Genomic DNA, 22,873 nt, shown 5'->3' on the forward strand with positions numbered 1-22,873 from the left:
GGTTTACTGTACCGGTCAGGCTGCTCATATCCCGGGTCAGACCGCTGATATCCTGGGTCAGACTGTGGGTCCAGACAGTATCGGCAGATGTTGAATCAGTAGCCGACAGACAGAACCGAAGAGCCAAAGTTAGTTTCTAAAGTCTCCGTTAACTTAATCCTTATTTTACCGGTGTGAGTGGCTGATGAAACCTCCTGTTGCTCCTCTTTATGTCTCGTCCGGCTGTCCGTCAGTTCCAGCGCACGAGGCTCCGGTATTCTTTGACAGACTGAAAAGTCAACTGAGAACAAACTGAATAAAAGAAACTGAGACGAAAAATCAGTAAAAACTAGAGTTCAACTGAGTTTTTAGATGAAGTCAATGAAACTGAGAGCTGAGCGCGCGGAGACCCTCCCTCCATCTGCGCGCGCGTGGGTGAGTGTGTGTGTGTGTGTGTGTGTGTGTGTAACGGTGTTTCCTCTAAACCCCCGCAGTGTCTAAACTGAGCGCACGAGTGTGTGTGTGTGTGTGCACGCGCGTGTGTGCGTGTGTGTGTGTGTGTGTGTGTGTGTGTGTCTGTCAGTACACGTGGGGTGTTTCCTCTTCAGTTATCACTAAAGTGTGAATGGAGTCAGTGGCGCTGTAATCTGTCTGAGCGCTGAAACACTCAAATACTCAACAAATATACTGCCTCAAAAACAACAAACAAACAAAAAAAACAACATAGATAACAGTCCGTGTGTTTGTCAGCTTGTACAGATGTGACAGATGTGACAGTAGACATGGGCTAACACAAACATCAAAAGGTAGATACTTAAAGGTAATTTACATACAAAGATATTTATGAATATAATTCCAGTATTACAGTGTAAGCACAGTGTGACGTCACAGATGTCATGTGGTCTGCAATCCTGCTCAGCTAAAGTGACACTTAAAACTATAATTGGGGCCACGTTCAGACCAACATCAGCAATGTGTGAAAAAAATGCTGCCTTCACAGTAAATTCAATGAAACTCCTGCAGTGAAGCAGTGGGGGCCAGACGGACTGTGGCTGAAAATCCTCACAAAACTCAGGGTCATTCAGCAAAATAGCTCAATCTGTACAACTGTGAAACAGCACTGTGTTGAAATATCAATAAGAGGCTACAGTCATGCTGGCAGCTCTGTGAGGCTGCACTTCAGCGTAGCAGTGCTTTTAAACTACGTGTCACATTCACCCATTCATACACTGAATGTGTGTTAATGCTAACTTGCATGGTAGTAAGGTCCCAACCTGCCCATCAGAGGGGGAGAGAGCTATCCATTCACACACATCATGGTTCAGTATCTTGCCCAAGGACACTTCAACATGCAGACTGGATAAGTGGACAACCCACTCTACCTCCTGAGCTACAGCCACCTCATGTTTAGCAGGTATAATGTTCATCATTTCAGTTTAGCATGTATACTTCAGCATGTTGACAACATACTTACTTACTTACTTACTTATTTGCACTAAACCAAGCGGCAACTACCATAGAGGCCAATATGGAAGTACCTTTAAGTGCAACACCATGGCAACTTGATGCTCCAACTGACTCCCATTGAAAAAGTGTCAACTTCTCTCTGAAAATAAGTGTGAGCTTGGTTGAGCGGTGCAGGCAAAACAAAAGGGGCCTTTAAACTGCTCAACAGTCTAAGTTCTTTATTTTCTTCTTTTTCTTTTCAGCACCAGAGTACAGGTGCAGTTTATTTAGAGTGAATATCAGCTTGGCCAAAATTGAAACACAAAACTGGAGAAAATTTAAAAAAAAAATAAATAAATAAATAACTGGAAACTCCCAAATTAAAGATAAAAAAGAATTAAAGGAAACAAACAAGAAACCAACTGTGATGCCCCATTTAAGTTTGGGCAGCCAAGAAGGCTCTGCAGAGACTCATCAAAACAGGCCAGAAAATGACCAACACATATGTTGGCCTGCCCTTGTATCTTAAAGGACCCATCTCACCCCACCCATCACCTGTTTGCCCTTCTGCCCTCAGGAAAGCACTACAGGTCAATCAAAGCGTGCACCACAAGACTAATGAACAGTTTTTACTCCAAAGCCATCACCACACTGAACCCCATAGACAACTCCTACTATACAATACTGTACTACTACTGAATTATTGTCACTTACTCTGTGCAATACTTTTTATATATACTTATATATTAAATTCATACCGTGCAATACTGATATTTTATATGCATATGTAGGCAAATGTATACGCATGTTTGGATTTGAATGCACGTCTGTCAGTGTGTGTGAGAACAGGTTTTATTCTTATCTTGTATATTGAGCTCCACTCAGGCAGTGCACCTGAATTTCATTGTATACACCAGTACAATGACAATAAAGGAATTCTATTCTATTCTATTCTATTCTCCCGAACCTCCTCTCCATCTATACCACACTTTGCACATTCCCCCACAAACTTGAACATAGAAGGAGTCCAGATGGGCGGGGACTGATTTGGCAGTTCCTAGGTCCAAACCAGAGGATGGCCAAGTACAGTCTAGAGGAGAGGTGAAAAACCCAAACTTTAATCACATAAAGATGTTAAAATACACAATATTTTTATCAGGCTCTCTGCCTGAAAAATCTCATGTGTCTGTGTGACTGGGGCACCGATTCACAAACAACATAACACAACTACAGTTAACAGGTTTCAACCCTTAATCTGTACTGATTACCAAACAGACACCTGCCAGCTAGATAGTATGTAAAAGTGACTGAGGTGGACAAGCACTGAGTGTCGTAAGCTTCATATTAGCTTCAGATAAACTTTTAAATACATTTTTGCACAGAGGGAGGACTCTGGATTTTGTCTCCATCACTTACTGACTGACTGTGGCTGTAGACTCTGGTTATTTTGTCTGTTTGTTACCCAGACAACAAAAAAACTTTCCAAAAAGCTCAGCTGTCAAAAGAGAGGTGACAAATGTCAGGAGAGACACAAGAGACATGATTATAGAATAAAAGTTTAAAGACATACAGCTCAGTAGTTAAGTGTAATAAGACCTGTATCAGTTCATCATCATGTATCAGCATGCTGTGGTGGCATTTAGTTTGTCAGATCTGAACTGATCCTTCAGCTGTTCTGTTTAGATATTCACTACAAATGAATTCTAAAGAAGAGCTACTTTGTGTGATTTAAGCTGTTTTAATTCGGAGTTGGTCTGAATGCAGTAAACAATGCTTTATAAGTGGTTTGAAATGTTGAACAGCTGTTGTTAAGCTGTGCTCAGTTGAAGTTCAGACAAAGAATATTTGTCCTGAAAGAGTTACTGGAGAACTCAAACTTCTCTGTGATTCATTCCAGACATTCGACCAGTCATCAGTAAATAAAAGAGAGACTGAGAAAAAAAAGAAAGGATATGTTTGAATTTTCAATGCACTTACTTTACTTTGGAGTATATGTATGTCTTTTCAAAGAAAGTTATCAGTTATCAGTGAACAGTAAAAAAGAAAAGAAAAAAGAACAAAGAATAACAGAACATGAGAAATCAAACTTTCTTCAACTGAAAGGTTCTATATGTAAGAATTGTGAAGCAATTTATAGATAGTAATCATTTTTTATTGCCAACGAGTGAACAGAAGTGAAATGAGAATTTCCCCGCCTGTTACAGACAACTGAGTAAGTGTGGGAAATTCTAATTTAGTATCTCAAATGTGATGATAAGCGCAAATGTCAACGAAACCACAGCTTGTTGCTTCCTGGCCACAGCTTGCTGAGCCTACCAGTGTTTGTGGGTCGAGTCAGTTTCAGGTGGTTGATTGAACGTATATTTTTGTGGGATGAATGGTGAGAATAACAGGAGCCTTTGTGTGTGTGTTTGTGTATGAGAGTGTGGACATACGCTACTCATGTTTTTATGAGACGTGTAAGCGAGGGAAAAGACATCACCTCTTGCAATAGTCTCACACCGGAGTGAGCAGAGATCGAGCTTAATGGCCATCAGTGTCACTAATGAGAAGGAATTTCTGATTCTTACAAATAGAACCTTTAAAGCGGCAATCTCAAAGATCTCTGTTTCATTCTCTCTGGCAGCACCATATGGCATTAAGCGGTAATTGCAGAAGTGTTTTTGGACCTCACTCGACCTCACTCACAGAGATCCAAACAGTGTTGCTGTTAGAGATGTGCAGAGAGTTCAGTATATGTATTTGTATCTGTATTTGTTGAGGCAGAAAAATTATCTGTATTTGTATTTGAATAAAAGTCAAAATAGGTGTAACTTCTAATTTTAGGATATTAAAATTAGTGTTAAGATAAGTGTTCTTCAATAAATTATTTTGCAAAGTAGGGTTCCCACACTGGGTCTCAATCCCAATCTCCCAGACCACGGACGACTGTACTTAGCTCCATCAGACTCACAGACCTGCAAGTATTTCTACATCCCTGACACAGAGATAGACAGAGTGGAGCAGAGGAGAGAGACAGAGACAGCGAGGTCACCTCTCTACAGCTCCACCCTTAGTCACTTTGTGATGTCACACTAGCACAAGCAAATTGAAGAGCGAGTCTGTTGCATTAGGTCTGCCTACCCTCTCTGGCAGATCAACCACTGCATGATGGAAAACGCGTCACTAACTGCGCCGCTTGTGATTTGCATGGAAAGTCGCCACCGACACCTGGTTCATAATAATCATAATACTGCAAATGCAAGAGCTTTCATCAGCGGGTCATAGGCTCAATCACCAATGTGTTACCTCATCCAGTGATAGATAGTGACTTAACACACATTTATTTAAATTAAAGTATTCAAGATTATAACTTTAAAACAATTAAGTCTAAAGAACAGGTTGTCCTGTTCAGCAGAGAAAACACTTTATGTCAAAAGTTTCTGTTCATCACTATGTAACTACTACATCAACTATCAGACTGATTTCACCATTCTGATAAAAATAGTTCCAGACAGAAAGACGGTTGTGTTGGAGACCATACATTGTATATAAAGTCTAAGGAGCAGACAGATTGTTTGGGTGAATGTTGGACCGGAACTCCTTGCTGGACACACATACTTGTGTTTGTTGGTATTTCCTGTTAATGGCTTTACAGTTATTATGTTGGAATCTGACCAGCTACTGTTCCCACCCTCCCACTCACTCTGAGTGTCCTGATGTTGTTTAAAATTTAAAAAAAAAAAAAAAAACCCACAAAGCAGAGTAATGTTTCTTCCTCTGACTCCAATATTGTTTGATATCAGATCACCTGGGAGTCCATTTTATCTCTTATACCATGTCCTCACCAAATTTACATTAAGAATGTTTGTGAAGTGTGTTTGTGTTCAGTTTAACACATGGTTAGGTTAGCTTTACCAGACAACTGCTAATAGAGCTCTTATCAGAATGACTGTCAAACGGTTGATTTTAACAGATTCCTGGCAGCCAATGAGAGACCATGGATTGGCTATGTTATAGCTTAAGAGGTTTATTTTTAGCATCATGGCTATAGGGATGGCAATGTTGGTCGGTCGGTCCACCACTTTGGTTCTGACTGAAATATCTCAACTATTGGATGGATTACAATGAATTCAATACACACTTTCATTGTCCCAAGACAATGAATCCTAATGACTTTGGTTGCACCACCATGAGGCTGACATTTTTGGTTTTGAGTGAAATGTCTCAACAGCTATTGAATAGATTGCCCTGAAATTTTGTACACACATTTATGTTCCCCCCACAATGAATTCTAATAACTTTGGTGATATCCTGGCTTTTCATCTAGCATCATCATCAGCTCAAATTTTCACTTTGTCCAATACTTTGGTTTATGACCAAATACCTGCAAAATGAATGACATTCCCATTGTCACTGTGAGCATGTCAGCATTCAGCTTAAAGCAGTGCTCTGCCTAAGGCCACTTTCAGACCTACGTGACAAGCACAGCCCCCTCATTCATTTGAATGGGAGTAGTCTGTAAATGCAGCAGTGTTAGCAACGGAGAGGGCTCTGGCAAAACAACTCAGGGTCATCTGGCAAAAAAAAAGTTGAACCAGGCTCAACTTTTGTTGCACATGATGACATCCGGCAAGTCACGGCGTTGGGCAATCACATACATGCGTCAACTGACTACCCCCATGTAAATGAATGAGACGGCTGCATTTTTTCAGGCAGGGTTGATGTTGATGTGAACTTCCTGTCCCCTCTAACCTTTTCTGACCGATGCATTTCACAACAGCACAGGAGGAGTTTCTGTTTGCTGTCTGCCGTCATATTGCTGGTGCAGTCATCGTTAAAACAGAACCAAACAATAAGAACAATTAAACTTTGAGTTCAGCTTATTGAAATATGGATGATGAAGAGCAAGAGAGACAGAATGGAGATTAAACCAGCTGTGACTAACCAGACTGTCCCAGTGTTGATGATGGATGTGAAGGACAAATCTGCTGTAATTAGAAATGAGTCACATTGATGGCTATGGAAGGTACTCATAAGTCCCTTTTATACAGACATCCTGCAATATTGCTGTAAAGAAAATCCGTCATTATGCCGCTTTTTTACACTGAACCAAACAAAGCCAGCATAATGCCGCCCCCGTGTGTGATTTTAGATAGCATGCTGGCGTTCCAGAGTCAGAGGCATGAAGTGTAACACACGAGGCAGAATAACAGCGCAACATTCCTGCCTTGAACAGGCTGTGTAAAAGGAGCTTTATTTAGGGGTAGGTATACACTGGCAAACTTTGGGAATCCCTTGTTGGAGTCAAAATACAATATAAACTCTAATTCCGTGATGTGTGTGCAACAGTATTAACTTTGTGTCTGAGGTTGGGTAACTTAATACTCCTTCTGAAATAATCACACGGCACTCACATTTGTAGGTAGGCTATGAGGAGTTTCCTCCATGTCGGACACAAAAGGCACTGCATCTTCAAGGAGTGTAGTGAATAAGCCAGCTTCGAAGCAGACTTGGTGGTGGAAGGCTTTATAACCCACTCCCACTTAACGATAGTTGGCTTGGAATGACACTTAATGTGGCGAACCCTCCACACGAACACACAAACAGAGTCAGAGTAGGTAGGGGGAGGGTGTAGGCGGTGGAATGGAATTCAGCCTTAGTGTAGATGTGAGTCATTTTCAGATTTTGGGACCTCAGAGGAGATCTAAGAAATCAGGTTACTGGAGTGAATACAGTGACTGTACGCCTGCTAGCACTGCTAGAACTACAAGCAGCTAGTTCAGCTAGTAGATTTCAGATGTGGAATTGTTGACAGCCAACAGCTCTGACACTTCCTCTGTTCTTTTTCATTTCCCTCTCTCGTTCTCTCACTGTCCTGACACTTCACAAACAGTTACTTGTTGTTAGGTCATTGGGTGCCTGTGACTGACTGTCGTCTGTGGTTGTGTTGTGTCCTGCAACGTTGGTGCAAGTTGGCCCTTAGGGGCCAGTATCCTCCGTCAGAAGTGCTTGTCAGATGGTCGAATAGGGGGGACAACACATATCCCGTCACATATAAAGTGTTTTTCTCTTTTTTACAGTTTCCTAAACGTTGATGTGTCACTTCAACTTTCTACAGATGTGGAGGAGTGATTCTGTGTAGCAACGGCATTAATAAAACAACTCTCTCAATGCAGCAGCCAGGGTGTATCCTTCGTTAGCAGCTAACATTTATGAGCCTCCATCAAGTCATTTTATAATGGTGCAGTCATCAGGACAACAGAAACACAAACTCACAGATGTCAGCGACAACATCTGTCTGATCTGATACTAAAAAACAAATTCAGAAAACAGGAAACAGGACAGAAAGTATCTCAAAATAAACAAAGCCACTAATAATAAATTAGAAGTTTCATTAGCTTTCTGCACAAGCCAAACAAGCTGAATACTGTTAGACGCAGCAACAGATTCTTCACTGCTTTTTAAATAAATATTAATGGAAACTTTAACTTAGTTTAGTTTATTTTCATTTTAATTTAGTTTCTCAGTTTAGTTCAATTATTTATTTTAGTTGTTTGGTTTATTTTAGTTTTAGATATAGTTGCTTAATTTACTTTGAGTTGTTTGATTAGCTTCATTTTTAGTTTGGGTTTTTTTTTGGTTCAGTTTTTTACTTTATTTTTGCTCAGATCTTTGGTTTACTGAAGTTTAACCGTTTATATTTTAGTTTATTTTAATGTATTTTGGTTTTCTAGTTGAATTTATTTTCACCAGATTTTAAATGTCTAATTAAATTTTGTTTAGATGTTTAGTTCAATGTAGTTGTCTAATTTATTTTAGTTTAGTTTAGTTTAGTTACATTTTCTTTAGTTGAGTCTAGTTGAGTTCAGTTTAGGTTAGTTACGCTGTTGCTAATCTTTAACACAGTAAACAATTTAATTCACAATCCACTTATAACCAGGTGACTATAAATCATCAATAAAATGAATGGAAACTAAATCAAACCTAAAATGATGTATAATGAATGTATCAGTTTGGTGAAAACAAGTGAAACTAATGATCACTACACTACAACCAAATCAGTTACAACCATCAACAAACAGCAGATTACAGTTCTTTAATGATTTGTTAGTCTTTGGCTCCACATGTATGTGTGTGTGTGTGTGTGTGTGTGTGTGTGTGTGTGTTATCTGTGGAATGCTAATAGACAGCTGATCCCTGCTGTTTTCACATCTATTGATCACAGATCAGTCTGATCAGATCCAGATACAAAGCTTTGATCCCAGAGTGGGGTGAGTGTGGGTGTTTACATCTATCTTTGTGAGGACCAATTGGAGTTTGATATCTTGTGGGTGAGGACATTGTTGCAAAGTGAGGACATTTTAGCTGGTCCTCACTTTGAGACTGACCTTCAAAGGGCTGTTTTAGGGTTAAGATTTGATTTTAGGGTTCAGCTTAGAATTAAGTTTAGGTTCAGTTTAGGGTTTTGGAATGCATTATATCACTGAGAGTCCTCACCTTATAGAACGTGTGTATGTGTATGAGTGTCTCTATGTGTGTGTGGGAGGAGGAGGAGACTGTGCAGGGGTCAGAGAGAGATGGGGAGAGAAAGGGTGGAGCTGCTGACATTACTGAAAATGCAAGGAAATTACTATTTATTGTCTGTACACACACACACACACACACACACACACACACAACCAGATTATGTCATATGTCTTTCTGGAGAAAGCTGATTTCTTAACTGTCATGCAAACAAGAAACCTGGTTTCCGTATTTGTGGCAAGGGACTAGAGAAATCTGGTTTTCCTACGTAGATTTCTCCTGGAAAATGCAGATTTCTCTGTCATGTAACTAAGTTTATAATCAGTTCATACCTAAAGACTGCAGATAGGGAAAGCACAGCGGAGCAGCTGGATGAAAGGAAAGATCATTAAACAGATTGATGCATCCTTGTATTTAAAATAATTCTGACATTAATAAAAAGTCAGGAAGCAGCGTGTTAAATCACTAATACAGTTAAAATCAGTCACGCTTCCAAAATAAGGTTGGGGCTATAGGGGAGAAATGTGGATACTGATTTGCTGCATGTATAGTAACCAGGTTAGTTACTACAGTTTTTATTACAGTGCATGTCAACCCGTCCCCATGATTAACCATGTAACCTGGTTTTTGAGTACCTGGTTACTTAAGTGCATATAAACACCCTTATTGAAATGAACAGATTTCGTTTTAAATGCTGTTGTGTAGCAGACCTTCACACAGTTCAGTCTGAATCAGAGAAAAGCTCTTTGGCACTTTCTGAACCCAGGTCTGAATCAAGTGACTGTACTCAAATCCACCTGAACCACATCTGCGATCAGTTGCAGATGAACTATGGTACATTCAGTGTACAGTCTGAAGGTCAACTGTACTCCAACAAATGGCATGATGACATCATTAGGTCCAACTGAATGTCACACCTGGTCATTTCTCTTCAGTCATGCTCACGTGGCTCCAACCATAAATAGTTTTTGGTTTTTACCTGAGCACATTTAAATAGATGCAGAGGTGGTTTCCTGGCAATGGTGGTAAACAGATCAGAACTCAGAGAGAAAACGGCCTGATTTTAAACATGAGGAGACGCACAGTACTGTGAAGCGCTCTGTGTTTACAGCCTTATATGGACATGTTCCTGTGGCTGAGGTCACTGACAGTTTGCCATGACATCACACACGCACACACACACACACACACAAATACACACACAAAGATGAATGTAGGTCAGTAATATAAACTGTAAAACACAGAGGACTGTAAATATTTTAGCAGTGATGTATAGGCAATGACACATACACACGCATGCATGCACGCACACACACACGCACACACAAACACACACACAAACACACACACACACATATACACAGACCCCTGGGGGTAAGAGGAGGGGGGGGTTCTGAACAGCTTGTGACGTCTCCAGGCCATGATAACGTCTGCTAATTGGTTCCATCAGGCCTCAGAGTGCGTGTGTGTGTGTGTGTGTGTGTGTGTGTGTGTGTGTGTGTGTGTGTGCTCTGTTGTCATTGTAATCATTAGCTGAACTATCTCACAGTCAGTCACAGTTACATGCAGCCTGTAAGTGTGTTTTGTCTAAGTTTTCAACAAAATTCTTCTGCTTCCTCCCAAAACACAGTGGCAACAAAGAAAGCTGTCATTTTTGGAGGACGAGAAGAATGAAGAAGCACAAGAAAACAGCAACATGCAGCTTTTCCTTTTTTCATCACTTCCTTTCCAGTGGGCTTGCAGTCAGTTTGTGCAGTGGAGATGGTGCATTGTTGTTCACATGTGGTTTCAGACCAATTCACACCTTGATCTTGTGTGATCTTCACACCTCTCACATGACTGTTTTGTCACTTCCCTGACCTGAGGTGACATCATTTTGAAAAAGAAGTTAAAAATGGGGAAAAACACAACTGTAGTGTGCTTCCAACTACTGACCTAGAGTACACCTGCTAGTGATGCTCATCACGGGCAGCGAAAAAGAAGAGGTAGAACAGATTTGTCTGTAGCCTCCACAGAACAACAGTGTTAAAGGAACAGTTCAACATTTTGGGAATTATGCTTATGCAAGAAAACGATTTCTTGCATCAGATGAGGATCCGCTCTCATGTCTGCACAGTAAATATGAAGCTACTGCAAGCAACTGGTTAGCTTAGCTTAGCATAAAGACTGCAAACTGATGGAAACAGCTAGCCTGGCAACAAAATCTGCCAACCAGTATCTCTAAAGCTTACTAATTAATATGTTATGTCTTGTTTATTTAATCCAAACAAAAACTGAAGTGTTAAAAGGACATATTGTGATTTTATGGGGGGGTTGTGTGCCAGTACTATTTCCTGGAGTCTTCACTGTCTGTCATTCAACCAATGAAGACAAAGTTACTGCATCCGGCAAAGAAATAGTCCCACATATAACCTCTAAAATCCCAAATTATCATCAGAATCAGCTGTCCTGCATAGCATCTGAGGAGCTGAGAGGACTGGTTGGAAATGAGGGAACGCTATCATAACTGTCATGAATTTGCGATAAGAAACACCAGAGGTAGAATAAAAATTCAGAATGGCAGAATAAAATAATAATACAGAATTGAAGTGTGAAAAAAAGATGATAAAATATTTGAAAAAAAGAGGAGATGTAAAAGGTTTTTAAAAGGAAAACAAAGATAAAATAATAAAATAAAATAATAAAATACTAAAAAGAAAGACATGTATTGAAGTGAGTAAAACCAGAAATAAAAAGTAGGGTATAAAAAGGAAAACAATCAAGAAAATAAAAGTAGAATAAAAGGATATACCAAGTAGTAAACCAGCTGATTGATTGTCCACATGCATGTTAAAATCACCTAAAATAATAATTTTGTTGTAATTGGTGTGGACGACACCAATGTCTTGTTTAAAAGAGATCTGATGTTTAAAAGTGCCATGTTCAAGGTCACTGGCAAAGTTTCCTTGTGGGACGGATTAACAGACGGTGGTTTATGTGTTCGCTTGATGTTATGTTGTTTAGTGTCATGTCTGGCAGTGATAATGACAGGAATTACTGAATTGAAAGTATTACTGTTAGCTGTGGAACTAAAGCAATATTGACTAGGACCTGTGAGACATCAATCTCTAGTGGACTGCTCAGGTAGACAGTTGCAGTCAATAGATGTGGTCGTGTGAGCATGCTGTAATCTATATGAAATGTTAGCGGAGAGCAAACAGCTGCCAGTTTTGTTTAAGTGGAGCCTGTCGCTCCGAAAAGATGCCTCCTGTCCCAGAAAACATTAAAATTGTCTATAAAGCCCATGCTGTGGGAGTCACAGACCGATGAGAGCCAGGTGTTGAGACTGAACAGCTTGCTGAACCGCCCTATTCCCCGGCCACAGGTGGGAGTTGGGCCAGAGATGAGGACACTGCGGTGGGACTGTTTTACAGTGTTAAAAAGACGTAAAAAGTCCTGCTTTAATAACTCAGACTGCTGTTTTGGAATGTCATTGGTACCTGCATGGATAATGATTTTATGAGCCTCAGGGTGGGATTTTATAATGTCTGGAAATTTGTCCATAATGTCCAGAGTGGTGGCGCCAGGAAACGACAGTGTGTGAGCCCCCTTCAGTCTCAAGTTCCTCACGATCTAATCTCCAGTAATGAGTGTGGTTGGAAGGGGAGCGGTCGGTGGAGGAGAATTCACCCGTGGAGGAGACCCTCTGCGGCGCTGGTGTGAAGAGGGGCATGGAGCGGCGAGCCCTGCTGTGGGCACAGCACTCAGGTATGGATGGTGGAGAGATCCGAGGCGTCAATGAGCTCCTGGGCCCATGGGACAGCGGGGGAGATGGAAGAGAAGGCTGCGACCCAGCACCCAAGGGGGGGAATCATGAAGGTCGAGGATATCATATTTGTTCTCCAGCTGGATGTCATAGTGTGAAGGTGCACAGGAGGAGTGCCTCCCCCCACAAGCACCCACCAGGGACCAGGGTTCCGGGTGGGATGGCGTGGAGCTGGCTGGGGCCTTAGGCTTAGCTCTGAGCCGCGTCCAGGAGTCATTGGGCAGAGTAGCCTGAGGAGGGGCATTAGCAGTGGGGCAGCAAGTGGTGTTATCAGGGTCTGGGGGAGATGTAGCTCTATTATCTTCAGAGGCAGGGCAGGGGGCGGTGGCCTCAGGTATAGGGTGTGTCCGTTTGTGCAGGACCGAAGATGATTGTGTCCATGAGCCTCTCAGCTTTCTGAATCTGGTATAGTGTGGATATTTTTCCCTCCAGCCCTGTTAATTTGTTGGCCAGGCAGGCACAGCTGACACAGCCGGACGGGGAGGTAAGTGGGGCCATTTGTTGTGGATATGGTGGCTGGGGAGCAGAGATAAAAAAAGGAGGCCAGTACAGGGCTAAAAGTGTAGTTTAAAAGTCCTATGACTGGTTTCCGATGATAGGATCTGCTGACAGGGAGGTCACAGGAACTTACTGTAGCTCATCTCAACATCTGGCAGGTCCACCTCTGCTTAGTTAGCTCCCAATGCTAACAATGCTCAGAACAATCTGTCGGGTTATGTAGTTAAAAATTCAAACATCCGATGACTAAAAACCTTATACTGGGTTAAAACACGAAGATAAAACGACAAGATTCTAAAAAATGTGTTCTGGCTTAAAACTGGATAAAATGTCAATTTGTGACAGAGCTTATGTCCGACAGAGAAACGAGGTATATGCTGTCAACAGGCCTGTATGTGTCACAGAATACACTGTAGAGGAAGGTATCCCTGAGCTCCCAAAGGAGACAAGCTCTGATATTTAGAGGTGCTGGTGGGTAGATTTTGTGACTTTTTGCCAGATCCAGCCAGCTGTTTCCTCTAGTTTCCAGTCTTTATGCTAAGCTAAGTAAACTGGCTGCTGGCTGTAGCTTCATATCAATCTTCTCATCTAACTCTTGTGAAGAAAATTAATACGTATATTTCACAAAATGTCAAATTACTCCTTTATGTGCAAATTATATGATAGCCATTAGGGCCCACATGATGAAAATTCTGTCATCTGCAGACGGCTTGCGGATGTACACATGCATAACCATGCATGACCATACACACCAACAGCACACGCGTGAACGTCTGTAGACACCCAGTGCAGTATAAACAGTGTGCGCCTGCCTCTGTTTCGGAGTACGAGGGCCTTTAGAGAGACAAGAACAGCAGTGTGAGAGGACTGGACATAACAGACTGGAAGGAAACATGGAAAAAGTGCCCAAAATAGACTGAATTAAAAAAAGAAGGTTAAAATGTCTGGGACTCCTCACCAGTCAGGAGAACTGAGGAAGCCTCTATGATGAGAGGAGGACCATCTTATGGGATGAAACAGCAGATCTAGCTGCTTTTGACTCAATACTTACTCAATACGCAATACTTACTACAACCCGAGTAATTGAGAATGTTGATAGATGTAAGAAACACCCCTCTACTGTTAGCAGAAAACGGCTCACACTGAACTGAACTCACAGCTCACAGAACAACGCAGGAGTCCCAACTGTGAAACTCAACATAAATAAACTCGGTCCAGTGAACTGTGTCAGAGTTTATATCATCAGTCTGTCTTATTTTCAGTACAACAATAATTAATAACAAGATCGGAAGAATTAGACTGTTTACTCTGTGTGTGTGTGTGTGTGTGTGTGTGTGTGTGTGGCCATATGTTGAATCAGTAATGAGCTACAGGCCTGCAGCAGTTATAGTGTGTGTGTGTTGTCCCACAGGCAACACAAGCTGTTACTGAGGATGATGCCTTCGGACACACACACACACGCACGCGCACGCACACACACACACACACACACACACACACACACACACACACACACACACACACAGAGTCATGTTTCCATCACTTCAGAGGATGTGACTCACACACTTAGACTCTTTAGCTCTTCATGTTTCTGTATGCAGTCAAATGTCTCCTGAGCTAAAATGAGATCCGCAAATACCTTCATATACTATTAAAAAATTAACAATAATTCTGAGTGATCACAGCATGTATGTCTTTATTCAAGTCAACAGGTAAGACAAGCTCAGTTTAACTTATGATGCTCCGAACTAAAGCCCTTTCCAGACATGGAATACATAACATCGCTGGCTTCATCTATCCGTTAAGAGCCATGTGTTTGTGTGATATTTGGCACACGGTGAGTTGAAAAGTTTAATTATCTGAAGGAAGAAGAATGTTTTCTGCTCTCTAAAGCTGCATCACTGATGGATTTTCAAACTTATTTTGCAGTTGAAGCCTTAATTGATTTGCTCACATGCTGAATGTTAAGTGCTTTGCTGGATATTCATATATTCATCCATGCAGTTTGTGTGGATCAAAGTAGAAATGTAGTAAAGGAGACAGCTGGTTTGATTACTGTTGTTTTTGTGTTGCACTGCAAGATCAGTCGATAAAAACAAATCTTACAGACTGATCTGACATGAGAAGAAACTCCTCAACAACCTAATAAAATTGTCTCATTCACTGTGTTTCATAGCTTATTTTCATTGAGTATGAAAGATGATTCTTATGTGTGAAACTTATTAGAGTGATCTTAATCAGGTGAACAAGATGTGCATTTAAAGGACAGGTTCACAATTTTTCAAGTGCGTCTTAAAACAACAGTCAGGTGTCCGTATGAACAGTGAAAGAGGTTTTCCTCGCTGTAATCATTCCTCCTGTTCATACTGGCTGTTAAAAGATCCTTCAAATGTGTTTTCAATGGAAGTGATGGAGGCCAAAATCCACAGTGTGTCCACACAGTCATTTAAAAGTTGATGTGAAGCTTATATTCAGCTTCAGCAGTCTGAGTTAGTCATATCAAGTGGATATCTGACACATTTACAGTCTTTTCTTCTTTTAAATCACTTCTTAAAACCCATTTTTACAGACTTGCTTTTATGTGATTTTGTGTTAATCTTTTTATCATCTCTATGGTTTTTCATTGTCTTCTACTGTCTTCTTCTTAATGTTGGACTTGTTATATCTTTCTATGTAATGTGTCTTTCTTTTGGTATTGTACTGCCTTTGCTGTGTCTGTCAAAGCACTTTGTAAACTCTGTTTTTAAAGGTGCTGTGTAAATAAAGCTATTATTATTATTATTATTATTATTATTATTATTATTATCATTATTATTAGCGTGTTTCCCTGTTTAGCTGCGGTGGAAGTGTAGTAACAAAAAGAGGGACTTTGACACTAAAAAGACTGTAACATTGAAAGATATCTGTTTGATTTGACTCATTTGGACGCTGAAGCTTCATATTAGCTTCAGATAAACTTTTAAATACATTTTTGCACAGAAGCTGTGGATTTTGTCCCCCATCATTTACATTGTAAGTGCATTATGAAGAGATCTTCTAATGGTCAGTATGAACAGGAGGAATGATTACAGCAAGAAAAACATGTTTCAATGTTCATTTGGGCTCCGGACTGTTGTTTTAAGACAGACTTGAAAAACTGTGAACCTGCCCTTTAATATCTCTCCACATATTTGACCTTGTTCAGTCTTTATGTTCATCTGTCGGCGTTCAGTTCAGACTCGTGTCGTGTTGAAAGTGTTAGAGAAACCTTAATCTTGTTTCTGTCATGACTTTTACACAAGAGTGACTCAGGCATTTATTCAGACTTGAGGCCGTTGCTATCACATTTACATTATCAGATCTACTCACAACTTGAGCAAACTTTTGTCACTGTGAACAGTTAAGGTATGATGGCTGTGTTTCTGTCTTGGTGTGTGTATTCAGTCAGGATTATTTTCAGTCTTTTATGGTTTGGACGAGCAGAGAATGATGACTGAGCCTTCACACTTTTAACTAAACAGAGCAGGATTTATGCTGCTTTGTCAAGACAGCGTGGAGACTCTGCAGCTCAAACGTTTAAAAGCAGCTGCAGATGATACCACATGGAGAGCAGTCAGCGGTCAGCTTCCACTGCTTATGTTTCCTTCATGTCTCTGAAGATGAATGAACACGGAGCCGCAAGAAAAGGGCTCAGTGATATGGAAGTTTACATTATTTATCTAAGAAACATAGATCTCTACGTGCCCTATGCTACATTTTGGGAAATATGCTTATTCACTGTCTCGCTGAGTGACATGAGAAGATGTCATATGGTGAATATGAAGTTGGAGTTCAAAGAGAGTAATTAAATAGGACACACATCACGTAGGTGCAAGGCTATCAGAAAACAGCATCAAAGAAAAAAGGGGCGTAATGCCTGCACACTTACTCCAAGCCACCAAAGTTTAATGACAACATTTCAATCCTACTTGGATCCTTGTCATCCAACTTCGAATGTTTTTAAAAATAGAAAACACACCCATATTTATACATCATGTACACCAAAAGGCTGACAAGCTCTATGGTCTATGGCAGGTGTGCTCCAAACCTGCCAGGGTGATAAACATCCCAAAACTATAAATGATTCAATAAAGTACATAGAGTAAAGCAGTAATACAAAAGCCATACTTCAAAAAACAGTACACCATAAACAGTATACTTGTTCAAAAAGTTTCTTCTTAATGACCATTAAACAATAGAGACCGGAGCCGAAGTATCAAAACTTAACAGAATTTATTTTCTTGTACAAGAACACAATGTTCACAATGCAACACACAGGATGAGGTTACAAAGAAAAAGGCTCCCAGTAGAGCACCTACAACAGGGTTTTATACTCCTTAAGTGGGCGTTACAGTTCTTTTCTTAATCTATCAAAATACAGACTTATAGATAACATCATGTCTGTTTTCAGTTCTCCTGTTCAGGAGCCATCTTGCCCAACTGACTCCCAGATGACATGTCTCATCCTGTCTCCAACGAATTTTAATTTCTACATCTTCCTCTTTACAGATATAAAACTGAACTTCCTTTAACCTAAGCTGATGAGTCTGCTGATGTTGCAGAGTTGCAGTACAAGACAGGAACAATTCATCATGATCTATGTAAAATAGTAACACCCATACACAGTGCAATCATAATTTTTATAACAATACTAGATTCATCATCTGATATATCAGAATCTTCATTGCCTACACGTTCAAAAATATTATAGTAAGTTAGAGAAAAGAGAAGAAACTTTAAATTCTAGAGAAATTGTGTCTTAACACCGTTCTATAAGAAGTTAAATAGAACAAACAGTAATAAGGAAAATTACAGACCTGCTGAATTTACAAAATTTAACATGAAACATGAAACATCGTCATCATGAAACTTCTGTGGCTTGGAGTAAGTGTCCAGTTGTTACCCCTCTTTTTTTCAGAGCCATGTGATTGGCTGAAAGGTGAGGATGAAAAGCAGCATTATAAAATTAAGAACTTGATTCTGGGGGAACCGGAAATAATTAAATACAATTAATATTAAACAGTTTTCTATGATAAAATTGAAATGCACTCCGTTAAAAACACAAGAACAATAAAATATTAGATTTATTCAATCACTACAATTACATGTTAGATTTATTGATCTGATTATTTAATAATGCTTTTTTTAAATTTAAAATTAGACATTTTAGTTCCGTTTAGTCTGCACAAAACTGTAAAACCATTTCCATAAATGTTTCTGTGATTGTTTCTCTTGTTCACAAAGTGAATGAATGTAAACAGGATTACTTTGAATACATGACATGATGATGTACAACACATCTATCCATGTTTGCAGTGCAGGAGCCACAACAATGAACATGTTGAATCCTCACTGTTCCAGGTTCCTCTGTTGATGTGGATTACAAGATGGATGGAGAGATAACATGTTCTGTCCACCACTTTACAGGAGGAGATGCAAAGTTTCACCCACATCAGCCCCTTCCTGTCCCAGAGTCCTAGGTGGTGATGTCATGTCCTGTCTGGAACAAGAGCCATTGTGCTCCCCAGGAAGTGAACTTCCCGCTGACAACCTGTTCTTCCCTCTGAGGGTCAGCCAGTGCAGTCTGACTTATACTGCTGTTCAACAGGAAGAAGATTCTACACCCCAAATTATATAATATAGATACTACTATATACAGTACATATTGCACGTTTCACTCCACTACATTTCACACGCAAAATATAGGATGAGCTCATAAAATATGATGTACTATTATCCATTAAACTATGCCCAATATAAAATAGTTAACACTTGACAGACTGCAACAGTGAATTTTTACCTACACATTAATGCATCAGTAATAATACAACATACATACTAGTATAGCCCTCGCAGGGGCCATTGTTCTGAATCCAAAGTAGCCGATTTACTTTAGATATTTTAAGTACCTTTTCAGCGTATGACTTTTCCTTGTACTGCAGTATTGCTCCTTTCAGGATCTGAATACTTCCACCTCCACTTATCAACAGCCCCCCACCTCATCTGTGTCATCGTTGTCAGACAGTTTTGTTTTTTCCTTGACAGAGTTTGATAATGTGCTCTGGGATGTATGCTTCATATTTGCAGTTGTGTGTGCCTGATTAGATGTGAAGGTCGCTGGTTATGGAGCGACAGAAAGGGAAGGGACATTTGTTCCCCCGAGTTTGACCTTAACACAACGCTTCTGTTACAAATGTAGGTCAATATAGCACCGAGCCACAGACACAATACAGGTAGAGCTGCAACTAATGATGATTTCATTATCGATTCATGTGCTGATTATTTTGTTAATTTAATCATTTTGTCTATAAAATGTCAGAATAGTGAAAATGACCCTTATAATATCTCAGAATCAAAGGTGACAGCTTTTTTTTTTGTCCAATCAACAGTCCAAAAGCACAGATATTCAGTTATGAATGATGAAGAAAAACATTACATCATCACATTTTTTGTATATTTCCTTAAAAAAATGACGCTTATTCGATCATCAAAACAGTTGATTGATAGCTGATAAATCTGTTGATTGACCAATCAAATAATTGACTAATCATTGTAGCTCAAAATATGGGGTTAACTTTATCCCGAGCCCATAGTCTAGAAAACCACCCAAGACAAGGGTTGTTTTGATACAGTAATGTAAAAAATAGCACTACCACAGGGTCAAATGTGTGCTGCCTGGGAGGAGACAGTGCCTTAAAAAAAAGTCATGGATCAAAAGTCTCTTGTGTGATTAAACACCACAGATTACATGAAAACCTGTAACATATTTGCCGGCAGTATACTCTACAAGATGTGCGCTGAAGATGCATATCTGTTTTTTGGTGGTTATACAGTAAGTCCCTCCTCCCAGCTACACAACTCTGCTGTATGTTCACATCAGTACAACTCAGATGATTCAATACATCTACAAATACAGTACACGGTACATGAATGTAATACAATTGATATGATATAAATGATGCGGATAAATGTGTGGGCAAAATGCAAACATCAGTATGCTAACATTTCATGGCAATCCAATCAATAGTTACTGAGACATTTCAGTCTGCATCAAATTGGTGGACCGACAGACCGACATTGACCTACCATGCTGCTAATGTGCTAAATATTCCATCAATAACCAAATATGCTGCTGTCAAAGATGTTGGTTAAGAGCAGTTTGACAAAGCAGAACATTTCAGAAGCATTTGCAGTGGTTTATTACCACTGATAAAGTCACACAGTACATTCAGACAGGAAGAATTCATAAACTGGATAAAAGTTAACAAGTGTGATGCTCCTCCGTAAACCACATTCTGGACAATATTTTATCTATTTAAAAAATTACAGTATGTGATCCTAAAGTTGCTTTCAGACAGTGAGTGGTTACTGCTGCTTCTGTTACAGGTGACATTTGGGTTCTGTATTTTGATTGGGCAACAGCAGGAACTCCCTCACCATGGCACCCAGCTACAACTGATCCTAATAACCTCCTTTACCATATGATACAGAATGCTGCGATCCACCTTCTCTAATTTCATCATGTAGCTAAGTAAAGCAGGTTGTAGTTTAAAACAGGGGAGGTGGTTAGCAATACGACACAACTGATATAGCAAATTTAGCTAACAAATATTTTTTTATTGTCCCAGAGTGAATAATGCAACTTCAGAGCTGATGTTGCTCCGAAACGTAAAAACCCTTTATCTTCATTGACGTTTGTGTTCTCTGAAGATTTTTCTCATCCAGGGAACTCAAATGAATTTCTGTATAATTTACGTCAGCGTGGTTTCAGTGGTTGCCATCGTCCCACAGTGAGCCGCAGCAGCAAGTTGATGAAATTCAAGAATCAGCAACTCAGACTGCAGCGGCAGATAGCTGTGCAGCTGCACACTCTATCTCTCCTTGCTGCTGGCCCAAATGAACATTGAAACATGTTTTTCTTGCTGTAATCATTCCTCTTGTTCATACTGACCATTAGAAGATCCCTTCATGATGCACTTACAATGGAAGTGATGGAGGACAAAATCCACAGTCCTCCTTCTGTACAAAAACGTATTTAAAAGTTTATCTGAGGCTGATATGAAGCTTCACTATCTGACTAATTCAGACTGCTGAAGCCTCATATAAGCTTCAGACCAACCTTTAAATGTATGTTTGCACTAAATGTGTGGACACACTGTGGATTTTGTCCTCCATCACTTACATTGAAAGCACATTTGAAGGGGATCACACACATGAAAATTGTGAACCTGTCCTTCAATAGACAACATCAAGTCAGTAAGATTAAGATTACTATCTAGATCCTTTTGTCATGTGTTGTATCATTGACGTATTGTTTACTTTTTCCACAGTCACTGACAATATGCTGTCAGGTTCTGTTGTCATGTTATTAAACTGTTTTGAACACTCTCACAGAGTTTATTTTTCAGGCTGTGAATTAAAACCTCAGAATCACACATGAGCTCTACGAGCAGTCTTAAATGAACACAGAGGACTTCCTTCTGTCTGTTAACCTGCAGCTTCATTAAGCTAACGAGCACCAATTAATTATGTTAATGAGCTGCAGTTAAAATCTCTCCTGGAGGGAAACTGATAGTCTGTTAACGAGCTTAAGGCTGAGAGACAATCTGATTGGCTCAAACAGCCGTTAGAGCCAGGGTGTGTATGTATGTGTGTGTGTGTATGTGGAGGGGGGTCTCATCCTGAATTTTATCTCTCTGCGGCCCTGACCTGCTTATCTCTGACAAGTACACACACAGACACACAGACACACATGCATACATAAGACCTTGTCCCTTTCTGGTCCCCTGCCAGACAGGAAAAGATCTGGTTCTGACTGTTATGCGTGTGTGTGTGTGTGTGTGTGTGTGTATGTGTGTGTGTGTGTGTGTGTGTGTGTGTGTGTGTGTGTGTGGGTATGTGTGTGTTGGATTCAGCTGTTGGCTTCCTCTCTGTGACCTCCTGTGGTGGGTGTGTGTGGTTTCAGGAGGAAGAAAGTTATAACGGGTTCACATCATCCCTAATGAATCTCCTGTGTATGTGTGTACGTGTGTCAGCTGGAATGAAGTTGGATTTGTGTTGACAGACAATTTAACAGCAAGCTCATAAAGCATTAAAGCCAAAAACATTATAAACCAGTATAATGTGTTCACTTACTGATCAGAGCAAGTGATGTGCAGTGTAATGAAGATAAAAGCCATCATCCAAACCAAAGTTAGATCCACAATCATCTAATGCCATCAGCGCTGAAGTTAGAGGATGCCCTGATAGCCTACTGGTTAAAACATATATATGCTGTATAACCGCAACGTCCACACTTTGATTCCAGTTATGCATGTCATACCTCTCTCTACCCATGTTTCCTGACTCTCAAAAATGCCCAAGATAAAATCTAAAAAAAAAAAAAAGACCCTACTGAAGTTAGACCCACAATCAACTAATCACGTGTCTTTGCTGCCGGTCATGCTGCCTGGAGCAAATTTGTATGTATTCACAATCTCTCACAGTTCCTTATTGACTTTGTATGCAAAGTCAATGTATTTTTTTCATTGCATGTAGTCTGAGTGAGACCCACACTGAAGTTGGATCCACAACTGTCAAATGGCATCAACAGTGATGTCAGACCAACAATCTTCTAATATT

The 22,873-nt window shown here is 40.1% G+C and overlaps 1 protein-coding gene across 4 annotated transcripts in view; it reads right to left on the minus strand.

Moving 5' to 3' along the window:
- Nucleotides 1-403, minus strand: part of itga4 (integrin alpha 4) — a 32,221-nt gene extending 31,818 nt beyond the window's left edge. For 2 of the 4 annotated variants that reach the window (XR_006098775.1, XM_042426236.1), the window contains exon 1: nt 13-403. The gene's annotated coding sequence lies outside the window, so the exon portion shown is untranslated. The remainder of the gene's footprint in view (nt 1-12) is intronic. The other 2 variants (XM_042426237.1, XM_042426238.1) reach the window with 2 other exon arrangements.
- Between the last annotated feature and the right edge of the window lie 22,470 nt (nt 404-22,873).

Source organism: Thunnus maccoyii, chromosome 11 (genome assembly GCF_910596095.1).
Source record: "Thunnus maccoyii chromosome 11, fThuMac1.1, whole genome shotgun sequence".
Classification (NCBI taxonomy): Eukaryota; Metazoa; Chordata; class Actinopteri; order Scombriformes; family Scombridae; genus Thunnus; species Thunnus maccoyii.